Source organism: Pinus tabuliformis, chromosome 5_2, assembly GCF_031772625.1.
Source record: "Pinus tabuliformis cultivar Carrire ecotype Pingquan chromosome 5_2, CPIR1, whole genome shotgun sequence".
Taxonomy (NCBI): domain Eukaryota; kingdom Viridiplantae; phylum Streptophyta; class Pinopsida; order Pinales; family Pinaceae; genus Pinus; species Pinus tabuliformis.
Genome location: NC_142306.1, coordinates 16757955 through 16773391, shown reverse-complemented (window position 1 = coordinate 16773391; position 15437 = coordinate 16757955). Strand labels below are relative to the sequence as shown.

At 42.3% G+C, this 15437-nt stretch overlaps 1 pseudogene across 1 annotated transcript in view; it reads right to left on the bottom strand.

The window, feature by feature from the left end:
* LOC149157263 (sister chromatid cohesion protein PDS5 homolog A-like) overlaps positions 1-15437 on the bottom strand; it is a 167036-nt pseudogene that overhangs the window by 18469 nt on the left and 133130 nt on the right. The window contains exons 14-15 of the transcript XR_016261210.1: positions 5410-5487; positions 5266-5294 (exon numbers count right to left, since the gene is read on the bottom strand). The product of XR_016261210.1 is annotated as a sister chromatid cohesion protein PDS5 homolog A-like (transcript). The remainder of the gene's footprint in view (positions 1-5265; positions 5295-5409; positions 5488-15437) is intronic.

Genomic DNA, 15437 nt, shown 5'->3' with positions numbered 1-15437 from the left:
GAGGAGTTGTGCTAGAGGGTCGAGGCGAGGAGGGACTGTTTGAGGGCCAATTGAGGGTGGACAGTCCCAAAACAAGCTGTCGCAGACCTGTAAGTGGAGATCTTGGACAGCCGCAATGACTTGAAGGAATTCCAAGTTCTATTTGAAGGCTAGGACAACATCAAACTACCTCAGCCACTCAAGGCGGGGTAGTCGCATTCAAGGGGAGCAATTCTGGGATAAATTAAGGCTGGATAAGGGACTGTGTTTTTTGCCCTAACCAGGCCTGGTTTGCAGCAATGAAGGCAAACCTCAAAGGGATTGGCATAAGGTATTGGCTAAGGATAAAGCCATATAAGGAGATAGAGATCAAAGTGTTAAGTGTGCAAGTTATGGGTTATTAATGTGTAATTTGATCTGAACTAGAGGTGCACTAAGGAGCTAGGAGAGGACTCAGATCTGAAAGATCTGAAGTATGGTGACATATGTGGTTGTTTGATGTACTCACTGAAAATGGCTAACAATGATAGATTTGTGCTGACAATAATGCTCTAATATGAATATGTGATGGTGAAGCATGCGCAGTATGTGTTGTGGTTGCAGTGAAGGTTTGACTCAGTAATTTCAAGATCTATACGCAAGTTTGCTTCAAAGAAATCGCGTGCATACATGGATATGCTTCTAGGTAGTCGCATATATATTCTGCAAAGTGTTTTCAGTATGTACAAATCCGTACGCGGGTGTTGTGAATGATAAGCGCGTACATACACAGATAGGCTTTATGAAAGTCGCGTACACATGCTAGGGCTTTGCAGTATGACTTATTGATGATATTTGATTAGTTCTTTTATGTTTGTTGTTGTTTGTTGATGATGTCTCTATCATGATAATTTGTGCTTCACAGTACTGGTTGGGTTGAGTTTGTTATGGAATGGAATGTTGATTAGTAAAGATGTTACTGTGTTGTGATCGTAATTGGCTCAATGATCTGTGATTGATTCAGTATTTGATTTAGTGATTGTTTCAGTAGCAGAGTGATTAAGATTCAGCTATCGGTATATTGAGATCTGTACACAGGTATTCTTCAGAGGACTCGTGTACATACGCTAGTCTACTTTAGGGAAGTAGCGTATACACTATGACGTATGTCTGATTAGGGTTTTCAGGAACAACACTATGTTTCTGTGATGATGAACAATATATGGATTGGTATATTGATGAGTGGTTGTGCATTGATATGACCTATTGATCTATTCCATTGGTTGATTGAGATTCATTGATTGGTTTGCTAATGTTGCAGTGTTTCAGTTGGTACTATGATTGGATAAGTTGGTTTAGTGTTTGGTTTCATAATTGTTATTTAATATTGGGCTTAATGTTGGAAGTGGGTCCAATCTAAAAATATGATGAAAAGTGGCCTACAGGTTTGATGGTTTCAGTCAAGTGGATCCAGTATGAAATATTATGAAACGTGGTCCACAGAGGTGCTAACGATTAGGGCTTTCAATAAGGGATTCGAAGCTTCCTTCCTGTAGTAGCTGGAGAATTTGTGCAAGGGGTAGGATCTCCCTTCCGGTAGGAGCCGGTAAACAAGATTAGGCGTTGGAGCTCCCTTCTAGTGGGTGTTGGAGAACAAGAGAAGGTTGTAGCCTTCTGTAGGTGGGTGCTTGTGTACTGGTAAGAGTCTGCGCCAGTACAAGATTGTAAAAGGTTTCTTTATAATAAGAAAGAAGACAGCCACAACAATAGCGGTAGTTTTCTCCCATATTGGGTTTCCACCTAAAAATCCTGGTGTTCTATGTGGGTTGCTTATGTGTTGTGTTATCTTCTCTTTACTGCTCATGCTTTCTGCTTAATAAATGAATAATGACATAATGATGCACTAGTTAAAGGTGAATAATTGATGGAACATACGCGAGTTTCATAAATGACAGTAGCATATAGAATGCAGAATAAGAAATGAAAAGTTTGAAGTGAGTTTAAAACACTGATTCACCCCCCCCCCCCCTCAGTATTTTTCCCAAAACAACTACAAGGTAGTAGGTAGCTCATCAATCATCATCACCAAAATCAATATCACTGTCACGGTAACCACTACTCCCCTTTGCATCCTCCTCCTTTGTATCCAATGTAATCTCTGCATCTACTGGTGTGGAAGATGACCCCTCAAGAGTATCACCATCATCAAAAGTGATAGGCTCTAGCACTGGCTCATTAATATCCAAGTTGGCCAATGCCAACTCAACACTACTATCCAAACCCATATCATTAGGAAACACGCTCCTAGACCTTTTTCTACTCACTCTCACACACCCATGACAAGAGAGACACATTACAATGATGACAAAGTGGCCCAAATCGGGATTTTAAAGAGCCATGATAGGGTTTTCGAGAGGGACATGTATCACAAAATCGTGACACATTGCTCGGGAGAATCGGATTCGCTAGGTCCATGAATTGCTCATGTTTGGACCTGCTCAACCCACGAATCAAACACGTGTCCCTTGAGAATCGTGTTCAACACTCGTGATTCAAGACATGTGGGGGGGAGGATGAATCTGGTTTCTTAGGTGACCCCTTTAGGAGAAATATACTCCTAGATTTGTCTTCAATCGGCAGGGAACAGTCCCTTGCAGCCACTAGATAGCTCAATGTGCCATTATTCTCCACTACCTGAGCTAGCCATTCTGCCCTCGCTCATCTCTTATGATCGTATGTTTGAAAGTGGGCCTTCCAACCCCAAAGGTATGATTTTTCATTATGTAATTGGGTGTTTATGCTTGCTTTCCTTGGGCACATTTGGACATGGATTAGTAGGGGGATTCGGCGAAAAGAAAGGGCTTTGACTGTACTCTTGTTACCTTACTTCAACTTGGGGGTTCATCTTGTATACTAGTCCTGTGAGATATCCTCTATTGGCTAAGCTTTAGGAGTGGCATTACATGGGAAACCCTAATTTTCGTTATGTGGTCCCGCTTACCCATATCATATATCTCACTCCTCTCCGCTCATTTCTATCCCTTTTCACAAGTCTTGATTTGGCGTTGTGTTTACAACACTTCAACAAACGCTTGACGATTGCCTTCGCCACAATGAAATTCGGCTTTTGCAAGTATAGCTTTGCCTTCAATAAAATGTAATCACTTCTCCTCTATATGTTATTCTACGTGCACGCCAAGCGGCTCCATCAAGCAATTGGCCTCTCAAGGAGCTGTCAAATTTGGTTTCTAAAAAATGCATGACCCTCCTAGTTTTTTAAATTAGGCCTTAGTTTAATTTTCAAAACGGCCTTGGGAAATTAATATGTGTCTGCCCCTTGCCAAACTTTGGCCTTCGAAATTTGATTTTCAAGTGGCCCTTTACCTTGCCAAGCTTTGTATTTTAAACAAAATATATGTTTAGTCCCCCCTTTAAAATTTAAAATTTGGCCCCTTAAAAAATTTGATCGATGACTTTTTGACTTCTCAACATTGGACTCAAATATGTCAAATTGTTATTATGCCTGGAACAACTTGTTAGAAATTTGTAGGACATTTACTACATGTGCAACAAATTTGCAATCAATGTGAGCTTGATAAATCTAGCCATAAAGTGTTCTTTAGCAACGATTTGGCTTCCTTAGCAAAATAAATTGGCACAATCAAAATAAAACCCTCGAACAATCTGCAATTAAGACCCTCAGGCTGCCAAGAACCACAGCTCTGATACCTCTGTAATATCCCAAACTAAAAAATTTGGCAAATTCTCGGAATTTAACTCAAGAAAGATGCTACATATAAAAATCCATTCATTTAACAAAAGATTGTCATGTAAAATATAGCAAATAGAGTTTTCCAATTCAAAAATACAATGAGCAGAAAATAATCTCAGCTTTTATTATAATAAATAAATTGGAGTTTACATGTTGATGCAATTAATATAGCTGAGATGGGAAACTGGCCTCAAGAACCTGCTCCAATGTTGCACTAGCCCTCCCAAATTGAACTGAACTGCAACTGTTAAGCTCTCCTATGAATTCCAGATGATTTCACCAAGGGGAGAGATGGGTACTCACCCACTCTCGTTGAATCACCTAAGGGTTTCCATCCTAGGGCTACTGCTGAAGCTGGGAAATCTCGGTGCTCCAAGACTCTCCACAAGAAAAGCACTCAACTCCAAGATATATAAAAATGGTCTCCTCCTCCTCTTTTATAGATATGATGGACCTCCCTCTGGCACCCTTTATTTTATTATTATTTTAATCACTTAGTTCCTTTTCACTGCTTTTATTTTAATTAAAATACCTTTTTAATTTGGGGAAATGGTAAATCAGCCACCACCCCTCCTTAGGCCACTAAAAGTCACTTCCCACCATCACATCCCGTTGATCTTCTCATTCCGGTTCCAAAGAGCTATTACACTAAGTTGTTCCATCAAGTATTCTTCCCGGAATGCCACCTTAAGCATAATTAATTGAGTTAGACTAAATAATAACCCCATTTTCCAAAAGTTGTCGGAATGCAACAAAACAAAAGGCAAGTTGTGCGGATGATGGAATATGCCAAGAGAATGCCATCGGACCTCATAAAAACTCCTCAAAACCTCTCCAGAAGCCCCTCGGCCCATTGATTGAGTAAACTTGCTCCTGTGACCTAACTGCCTCCAACCCTGGAAGTCCATCCTAACCACACCATAAGGAATCCCAAAAAAAAGGACATCACAATTATCTTTAGTTGGAGCATTTATTTAGCAAGTACATATAATTTGGCACTGGTCTCTTGGTTTCATTTTGCAATTTCAATACTTGTGGATGTATATGCTCATGAATGTACTTTGATTCTAAATAGTGTATTGTATCTTGGTCATCTTTACTAACTCCTAGAACTTAATTAGTTAAGCCTTAGATTATTTATAGGGTCGACCCCCCTTGGCTTAGCTAGGAGTAAGTCTAGATGGAAGTGTTGAGAATTGAGTAACAACCTCAACTTGAGACTTGCCCCCAAGGCCACACCAAGTAGAGTTAAAGTTTTTCTCCACAATAATCTCAGGTGTGGATTAAGGCAGCAACACAACACATAAACTATTTTTGCATAAGCCACATTTATTCTGATGCAAACCTTTAGCATGGAAACTTTCACATAGAATAGCGAATACATAATATATGACATTTAACAGCTTGGCAATTTAAAGAATCCTCAAAAAAAATGAGTGGAGATTCACAGAGAGTTTACCCATGTCAAACTCATTTACTTTCCTAAAGTTACAGCCTTAATCAAAATGTCATACAAATAAAAATGTATAACGCACCATCCTTTGGGTGGACACCTGAGATCATCCTGCAACAAGGCCATAAAAAACCATTGTGAGCAAACTACATAGTTTATCAAAGACATGCAAAAGTTAGAAAAATAAAAGAATAAAAAAGCGTGCCAGAAAAGAGGCATGACCAACCTTTTGGCTGCCACTTATAAGCTCCCAACGCTCATTGACTAACTGGAGTAATTCGACTTCACCATCGTCATACGTGATCTTTATACATGATAAGCTCAGAGTCACAATTAGTGGCATTAACAAATTTCATTTTAATCAAATCATATCACTTTAAATACATAATACAGTTAAAGTAGAAAGGGGGAAACAAAGAGAAATTCTTTTTGACGTAATTAAGGGAAGCAATTTCCATAACACATATCCATAGAAGATCTCGTCTAATAGATGACACATTTTTCTCAATTCATTTTAAAGAAATAGTTCTATATTAGTGATATAGCTCCCTGTTATTGCAAGCAATGCTTTCCTTTCTCCCCAAGTTCTGAATCCAAAGAGGGACAGCAAAATGTTACTTCAACATTAAGATCTCTCACAAGCAAGGAGAAACATAATAGCTGAAGATCTCTCAAAATCAATGAGAAACATAATATCATATATGTTATCGCCTTTCCGTGACTTTTCACCTTTTAGTCACTTTCCTTATAGAACAAAGACGGAACAGGTGAGAAGACCCAACAACAGTACTTCTAGGCCAAAACTTGCTCAAAGAATAGCACTGTGCTTTTGGATATAGATGCCAAAACTTGCTCAAGGAATAGCACTGTGCTTTTGGATCTAGATGATAACTACATTACAGGAAGTGTTGGAAATAATACAAAATCAGAAGATAGGTTAGCTGGAGTTGAACACTAGAAGGGTCTAGTCGTGAGCAAAAAAAGTAGAGAAATCAGAGCCAGAGTTTGAATAGGTCAAAGATTTGAGATTTGAGACTTCTGCAACATGAATTATGTTGAAATGCTTCCAGATCCATTGTATAAGGTTTTTTTTTGTTTATCAACTTTTGGAACCATCATATATGGCTCACCATCAGGATGAATTTAATATTATCAACAAACTGTTGCTGCACACTATGATCCCAGATGGGTATTGCTCTGATCCATTTTTTCCAGCAGGAAAGTCAAAATACCCCAATGGCACCTACACAACAGAGTTGTGGTAAAGAATTGCACAGTAAAACAAACAACACAGAGATGGAGGTATGGAGATTTTTTTAAGAGGCAAAAATCCGAAGGGAAAAAACCACCACTACGTTGTTTTTAATTCCGTCAAAACTCAAAGGGATTTTTACGGATACCATTTCCAGGAGCCACAAGAAAGAAACACCTTTTCAGTTCACCACCTTCTTAAAAGATACAACCCCCAAATACAGAATGATCTGGACATGGAGAAACAATTTTCAAAACTGATGATATACCATTTTATTAATGGCCCATTAACTCTAGATGTTGACTGACACATACAGCTTGGATGGTTGAAAATACCCAATGTCATAGAAAAGATTATGTAGAACAATTTACGCTCTAACAAAACGGAGAATGCCCATATAAATGTAATTATAAAACAAATCATGCACTTATAGAACAAACACCATTCTACTTCTACAACAGTGAGTCCGTGCACCAATCCAACACTGATGGAAAGTGGAGATGTCATGCAGAATGAATTTAGACTAGGTATAACTTCAGTCTGTTAAGCATATATCTATCAAACAGGGATCCCAACGCAGCCAGCAGCTGGAGGAGCTTGGGGAAATTGGGCCAATATTCCGAGGTCAAACAAAGATCCCAACTCAGCGAGCAACTGGAGGAGCTAGGGAAAATTGGGCAGAAATTCCGAGGTCAACATTTGGCCAATTCCTTCGTGGGTTTTTGTGGGTTATTGGTGGAGAGCCCGGGCTTAATTTCCCGGAATTTTCTGAGCACTGGAGGAGGCCCTAGCAGCCATTTCTTGCAGCGAGCAATGCAGATTTCAGAGGGACAGCGTAGAGCTTGGTTGGGGACAGCCACACTTGTGTCCAAATAGTTGATTTTATCACCTGGGCATTGTTAGTTTGCCTTGAGCAAGCCCAGGAGCGTGCTTTCTGATTTTACATTTGTACCCAGCAATTATATCAATAAAATGGCTCAGCTCAGCACAGATTTTGGCATTTTCTGGGTGTTTAATGTGGTGTAATTGTATATGTGTGTTTTTGCTGTGTTAGTTTTGTTTATCATTGTAAATTTTCATTAGGGATATTACAGTGGTATCATAGCATGATTTTGGCCAATTGTGGGTCTAAATCACGCTAATGCTCAAGCGCTATTGTGGGCTAGAATTTCAGAGGGTTAAACACTAGTCCCACATTATTCCTTAGATTGAACTTGTGCCCAAAAATGTCTCAGCGGGGGAAATTTGAAAATTATACTAGGAACATCGAGACACTGGTGCAATAGCTCGAAGAGAGTGTGTCAGCAAGGGCAGCAAGAAGGAAACGTAGTTACCAACCATTAGATGAAGAAAACGAGAGGAGCATCATTATTGAACGAAATGCTAGTATCAATACTGCAGAGACAAAGAAGGAAGGCGAAGGCAGTGATGAGATGAGAAAGAACATACCCATTGAGGAGGGAATTCATCTAGATACATTCTAGGCAGTTGAGCATGAGGCTAACGGCACGCAGGAGGAGCACGAGGATACACCTAGTGTGATGCAAGAATCACCCTTGTTTGAGTTTCCTTTGGTAGCCCGAGTAGACAGATTCGTGGAGGAGACAGTTGAGCATACATCCGTTGTTGAGGTTGTGAAAATTTTTGAATCTAATTAACCAGAAATCCTACTGCAATAAACTGATTTACATTACCTACTTGTATTCTTCTTATGACAAGTTATTTTCAGAAATATTTAGAAAATATAAATGTAAATAAACTGCAGCCTACACCTCTATACAAATCAAGTACTGAAAAATAAAAGAGACAATCATGCAAAGGACACACTTATTTTTGGACTAAACGTCCCCAGAAAAGCCAAATGCAGGAAAACCGGTGCAGCAGCTCTGAAGGTTTTCTATTATTAAGCAGAAGTTTTAAATACAAGTGTTGGTTGCCCTCCCGGCAAACCAATGATAAAGAAATACAATGGCGGAGAACCTGAGTGACTTTTACCTCACTTCACCCAACAGAATCTAGCTGATCCGGCAACAAATCTCGCTGACCCCGGCTACAACTTCGTTGCCCCTTCACAGTAATTGTGTGGGCCTGTGTGGAGCTCTTTGAGGCTCTACGTCAGCACTACTGCCCATTGCGGCAATTTCCGGCAACTCCCCATCTTTCTGCGTGGAAGGCAGCTCTTTCTCTGCGCTGGCCCTTCTGGCTCTGTGTCAAGGTTGCGTGGGCCCAGAGTGGCATAGTGTCAGCTCTCTCGGCTACTACGCTACCTCCACAAGTTTCTCTCCGCCTTTCTATCAATAGTCCCGAACTATCATTGCCCTTCAGCTGCAAGATCTCCCCAATCGATTTCCCTCTTGAGAACTTCTTTCTGCGTGGAAGGCAGCTCTTTCTCTGCGCTGGCCCTCCTGGCTCTGTGTCAAGGCTGCATGGGCCCAGAGTGGCATAATGTCAGCTCTCTCGGCTACTACGCTACCTCCACAAGTTTCTCTCCGCCTTTCTATCAATAGTCCCGAACTATCATTGCCCTTCAGCTGCAAGATCTCCCCAATCGATTTCCCTCTTGAGAACTTCTCACCTCAGAAAACGATTTCCTCAATCTCTTTGTGTGTCTTCTCCAACTGACCCAATCCTTTATACCTTTCCTGCTGAGAAATCAACAGCCGAGATTAAGTCTCTAATCAACGGCTAAGATTAAATTAGATTTGATCCTCGTCTCTTAGAAGCGTCTCACCCATATTTTCATTAATGCCCATTAATATTTTAACTTTCCTAAGTTTAGATTTAGGAACCCCATTAAAAATATTAATTATTTTAATAAAATACAATCTGGGTGGAATTTCTCCAAATGATTTCTGAGTCTAGGAGGATCTCAATTGTTCTAGCCCCTCCACAAAATTTCGGAGCTAGAGCACATCTGATGCTACCCAAAATCAACACTCCCTCTTAGCGAGGAATGTGCTCTAGCAATACTTCCCAACAGAAGTATCACACTGATCCACGGGATCAGTCCTCTACGTTGCTAATGCTTGGCTTGTTGCCCTTCATCCATTGCTCTGTTGCAATTTGTGTTGCTGCCCATGGCACTGCCACTGTCACTGCTGCATCTGTACTGCAACTCCCTCTCAATATGTTGGATCATGTTGCCCATAGCATTGCCACTGCTAACTACTGCACTACAACTCAATTGCTAAGAAGTAAGCAACTGAAAAGTCACCCAAAAGCTGACATGTTCGTCAGTCTGGATGCCCCGTGATGCTGAAGCTACCTTTGCTGCTAATCTGTGCTGACCCTCTAATGCTACTACGCTGCTATTGTATCTGCTCTGTGCTGACCCTCTAATGCTACTGCGCCGTTGTTGTATCTTCTCTATGCCTCCCGCACTGCTACAACACCCGATTGCGTTGCTTCAGACTTTGGCTCTCTAGCTCCGCCTTTGTCGCTCCATCATCCCTTGCACCAACTGACTCTCGTCATTCTACTACTGTCATTGAGGGCTCCCGTAGCCATATATGATCCAAGAGTTTGGGCACCTCAAGGATCCTGCCCCTATGTAGTCCTCCCAACTACAACTAATATCGCCCCACTTCTTTACTAGAGGTGCATGAACACTCATAGCACAATCCTCATCATTGTCCTCCTTGTCAGCTTTCATTGGAGCAACCTTTGAGTCAGACTTCTCTTCCTTGCCCTTCTTCTAAGGGCACTAAGTGGCGAAATGACCCAGTTCTCCACATCTAAAGCATCTGACTTTGGATATATCTTTCTTTTTCCTCTTCTACTGCCCTTATTGTCCTGCTAATGTGAGAGCTTCCTCCTCCTCTTCCTCCTTTTTGGCTCTGATCCCTTTGTTGCTGCTTCCTGCCTTGGTCAACCGTTTGATCTCTTCTTGCGAAGAGCTGCCCACATCTCCTCCCAACTAGGGAGAGAAGCCCTGCCCAAGATGCTCTGGACAAAGGTTTCACAGTCTTCAATGACTGCATTTAGGGTAGTCCTGACCATGAATTCAAGATCTAGTGTAGACCCTATGGAAGTTAGTTGGTCTCGGATCCATTGCAACCTGAGAAGGAAGGGACTGATTTCTTCTCCATTATGCATCTGATACTGTCTCAGCTGACTCTTAAGCAACATCTTCTGTCGAACGGAAGTTGCCTCGTACAAAGTGGTCAAGGCCTCCCACATTTCCCTTGTTGTGTCCTTCTCAGCAATATGTGAGATCACATGATCCTTGACCCTGTCCAAGATCATGCACTTTGATTTTACCTGAGCCTCCTCGTACTTCTTGAGAGGATTAACATCAACCAGAACAACAACTGTCTTCAAGGCATAATCCTTGATGCGATTTTTGTCCAAAACTGCCAAGATCCTGGCCATCCAGATACAAAGTTTGATGCTCCATCCAACCTGTCCTGATCCCTCAGTTCATTAACTGCCATCTCTGCTCAAACGAGTGTCGAACAAGTTCTCTTCTCCCTCTTTTTCTGCTACCCCAGCAAAAGTCGAATTTGGTTTTCTTTGACACTAGAAATCCTCTAAGGAACAAGCTCCCTCTGAAATTTGATTTCCTTCACGAAAATCCTTCTGCCCACAACTGTCGAACCACCCCTCTCTAATTTCTCTTTGCTGCTGCTCTACATTGGATCTAGATTTCTTGGCAAGAAATCTTCTAAGGAACTGATTCCCTCTACTTCACTTCTACCCCACTAGGTACTGTTCTGCAGCAACAAAATCAGCAGCCCACTAGCAACTCCAGATTAAGTCTGGGTTGCACCTCCAGCCCCAACACCTAGAAAAACAAGACTCAACAATCTATGCGCTGGCCCAGCAATCATTGCCCTGCCCTCTACAGCGACATCATCACACAAACAGGCAAAAGCAGGCTCTACATGAGCCTCCCTTGGTGACTGCATCACCCCTCCTCTAGTCTCTCGGCTAAAAACTGCGCTCTCTCGGGACAGTTGTCTTTAGCACTAATTCTCCTTTGTCTTTTCATTGATGGCTTCAGTCCTCCTTGATCTAGAATCGCTTTGATACCATGTGAAAATTTCTGAATCTAATTAACCATAAATCTTATTGCAGTAAATTGATTTACATTACCTACTTGTATTCTTCTTTTAACAAGTTATTTTTGGAAATATTCAGAAAATATAAATGTAAATACATTGCACAGTGCAGCCTACACCTCTATACAAATCAAGTACTGAAAAGTAAATGAGACAATCATGCAAAGGACAGACTTATTTTTGGACTAAACGTCACAGGAAAAACCCAATGCGGGAAAACTGGTACAGCAGCTCTGAGGCTTTTCCATTATTAAGCAGAAGTTCTGAATACAAGTGTCGGTTTCCCTCCCAGCAAACCAATGATAGAGAAATACAATGGCGGAGAACCTGAGTGAGTTTTACCTCACTTCACCCAATAGAATCCAACTGACCCGGCAACAAATCTGGCTAGCCCCGTCTACAACTTCTCTGCCCCTTCGCAGTAACTGCGTTGGCCTGCATGGAGCTCTTTGAGGGTCTGCGTCGACACTACTGCCCACTGAGTCAATTTTCCCGGCTGTTCCGGCAGTTTCCGCCAACTCCCCGGCTCTCTGTGTGGAACACAGCTCTTCCTCTGCGCTGGCCCTCCTGGCTCTACATCAAGGCTGCGTGACCCCAGACAGGCACAACGTCAGCTCTCCCGGCTACTGCGCTACCTCCACAAGTTTCTCTCCTCCTCTCTGTCAGTATTCCCGAACTATCACTGCCCCTCAGATGCAAGATCTCCCCAATCGATTTCCCTCCTAAGAACTTCTCACCTCAGAAAATCAATTTCCTCAATCTCTTTGTGTCTTCTCCAACTGACACCAAGCCTTCCTTTATACTTTTCCTATTGAGAAATCAAGGGCTGAGATTAAGTCTCTAATCAATAGCTAAGATTAAATTAGACTTGATCCTCGTCTCTTAGAAGCTTCTCACCCATATTTTCATTAGTACCCATTAATATTTTAATTTTCCTAAGTTTAGACTCAGGAACCCCATTAAAAATATTGATTATTTTAATAAAATACAATCCGGGTGGAACTTCTCCAAACGATTTCTGGGTCTTGGAGATCTCATGTGTTCTAGCCCTTCCACAAAATTTCAAAGCTAGAGCATGTTGATTTTTGGTAGCATCGGATGTTCTCTAGCCATGAAAATTGGTGGAAAGACTAAGGCACATGAGATCTCCAAGACAAAGAAACCGTTTGGAGAAATTCCACTCAGATGAACAGATATTAAAATAATTAATATTTTTAATGATACCCTAAGTCTAAACTTAGGAAAATTAAAATATTAATGTGTATTAACATAATATGGGTGAGAAAGTTCTAAATAACGAGGATCAAGCCAGATCTAATCTTAGTCGTTAATTAGGGACTTAATCTCGGTCATTGAATCGTCAACAGGAAAAGTATAAGAGGAGGCCTGAGGGTCAGTTGGAGACACACCAAGAGAGATCAGTCAGTTCGATTTTCTGGGGCGAGGTTTGCTAAGGAAATTGAACAAGTGATCAGTTGCAGTGAGGGGCAATTCGGCAGGAAGCCGAAGAATACATATCAGAGAGGCAGCAACAAGTCGGAAGAGGCAGCACAACACCTAGGAACATTGATGCAGAGGCTAAAGAGGCCAGCGCAAAGGACGCAGAAGTCACAGAGGTTGAAGTAGAAAGCCACAAAGGCTGACGCAGACAGTGCAGAGGCTGTAGAGGCTGACGCTAGGCTGAAGAGGTTGCGCTAAGGAGGTTTTGTGGTGCGGACTGAGAGCAGATTAGCCGGGAGAGGGTGATGTAGTTCCAGAGGAGTGCTTGGAGCAGCTTTCGCTATCCAAAACAAGGAACAGTTAGAGTCACTGTGGGGTTGTTCATCCAGCTGCTGATTTGCGGAATATTTGTCTCCGGAGTGAGGTTCTACTACCAAGGAAATTCTCTGAAGGGTGAGCCATTTCTGGCACCCTAGTTGTATTCAGAATCTACTTAATAATAAAACCCTCTATATGTTGCACCGGTTTTCCTGCATTGGGTTTTTCCGACGAGGATTGTCTAAAAATAACGGTGTCCCTTGTGTTGTCTATTTCATTTGTTGATCTATATATGTGTGAAGGTTGCATTTGTGTTTACTTAGATATTTATACATTTAAATAACTTCTTAACGCATAGAACAAGCAGGAGATAGTAATCCAGAAAATGTAGTAGGGGTTTCTGAGGTGTTAGATTCAGGAATTTTCCTAGAGCATATCCGTTGCTACCCAAAATCGACAGAGTTATCCATTGATGAGGCATCCAGGTCTATGACAGAGCTTCAAAACAACAACCACATACAGCCGACTGATGAGCATGTCGTGCATGTTGGAACTTGGGTTGTCTATGAAGGCGCAGTTGGAGGCTCATGTTGAGCCCATGATGGAGGAGGATGTGCAACCATCCTTTGGGCTAGCCATGGATGAGGGGCAGCATAGAGACCACAAGTTAGGATTTCAACACAGTTCACTTCGGAGGCGCACTAACAGGATATACAACATTATTAGTTCACCCCTACGCATTGGATTGAGAGAGACAAAGCTACCTAGTCAAATCTCTTGTGTTGTCCTAGATAGCAGGACGAGACGATCGGAGTTGCACAGGGTGCAGCATCCACATGTTGGGGTTGCTCCATGTGTGGGAGTTCATGCATTTGATCCCTCTCTTGGGATTGGATGTCAAAAGATCCTGAATTGGTACCCAGTGGAGTAGGCTATGGAGATGGTGGTGGACCCGGGTGTAGCTCAGCAGGAACTTCCAGGCACTAGGGATATTGGAAGCCCAAACTGGCATTGGGATCCTCGTGGGACTACCTATCATTTCCCAGGTATGCTGGTTGACTACGACCTGGATGGTACAGTTGACCTAGCAATCGAGCGTGCACATTCACTAGGGGAGTTTCGGTTAGCACCAGTGGCCAACCCATTTATGGACAGACTCCTTGGGTTGTCTTGGTATGACAATTGTACATCGAATCACAAAGTGATCAACATCTTTGGCAGGAGTTTGTCAGAGGAGGTGGCATTGGCAGGCCACCAAACGGTGCCTTGAATGGAGCTGGAGATTCTTCACATTTACGTGGGGCACAGAGGACGCAGAGGAGCAGAGCAGTGGTGGCATCGCCACTGACACATAGGGAGATTCACTTCTTGGGCCCCTCAGGGAGGATTTGGAGTGGAGATCCATTCATTGGAGGGTATGGTGATGTGACGATGGAGGTGATGATACCGATTGGGTGTGGTTCGACACATAGGGACACATCTCTAGGCCATCACATCCAAGGATATGTGGGAGCATCTAGCATTGAGCAGTGGTCTATAGTGGTCTACAGGTGGGCATGGAGATGCATGGTGGTATGTCATAGTGTGTTGGATTGCGTTGTGGAGTAGGAGTGTCTTACATCGCATTGAGTACATGCGGGGAGTGATTGGTGCCTTGACACAGATAAGGCATGGGACGGTACAGGATGGTATAGTCGTAGCCGGGGATATCCTGTGGTGTACAGGGACAGATTGCGGCATACAGTGGCATGCCGAGAAGTGTGGTGGTACTTGGTGCTATGTAGCAACATATGGTGCGGCACAGTGTGCCCTTGGAGCGTTGCCTCCAAGGAGACTTGTAGACAGGAACATTAGATGTATCGTTAGGTGTAACTCACCCGAGAGCAATGAGGACGTAGTTGAGCTCTTGAGCACACCACGTTCAACTAAGGCAAGTCTTCAATTGGTTTATCATCAGATCTAAGGCAAAGAGAGGGGCATCCATAGGGTTATTCCGCAGTACCCCTGCAAACTCTTGATCATACACTCGGGGACCTACCCACCCATCACTCTCCAGTTGAGACGTTTGGTGGAGGCACGCGCTGACTGTTGAAAAAAACGTAAGTAGGTTCGATCTTCATAATGACATGATCTTTGTAAATGATGTAATAAAGAGAATAAATTATTTTTGTATCCCTTGCTACA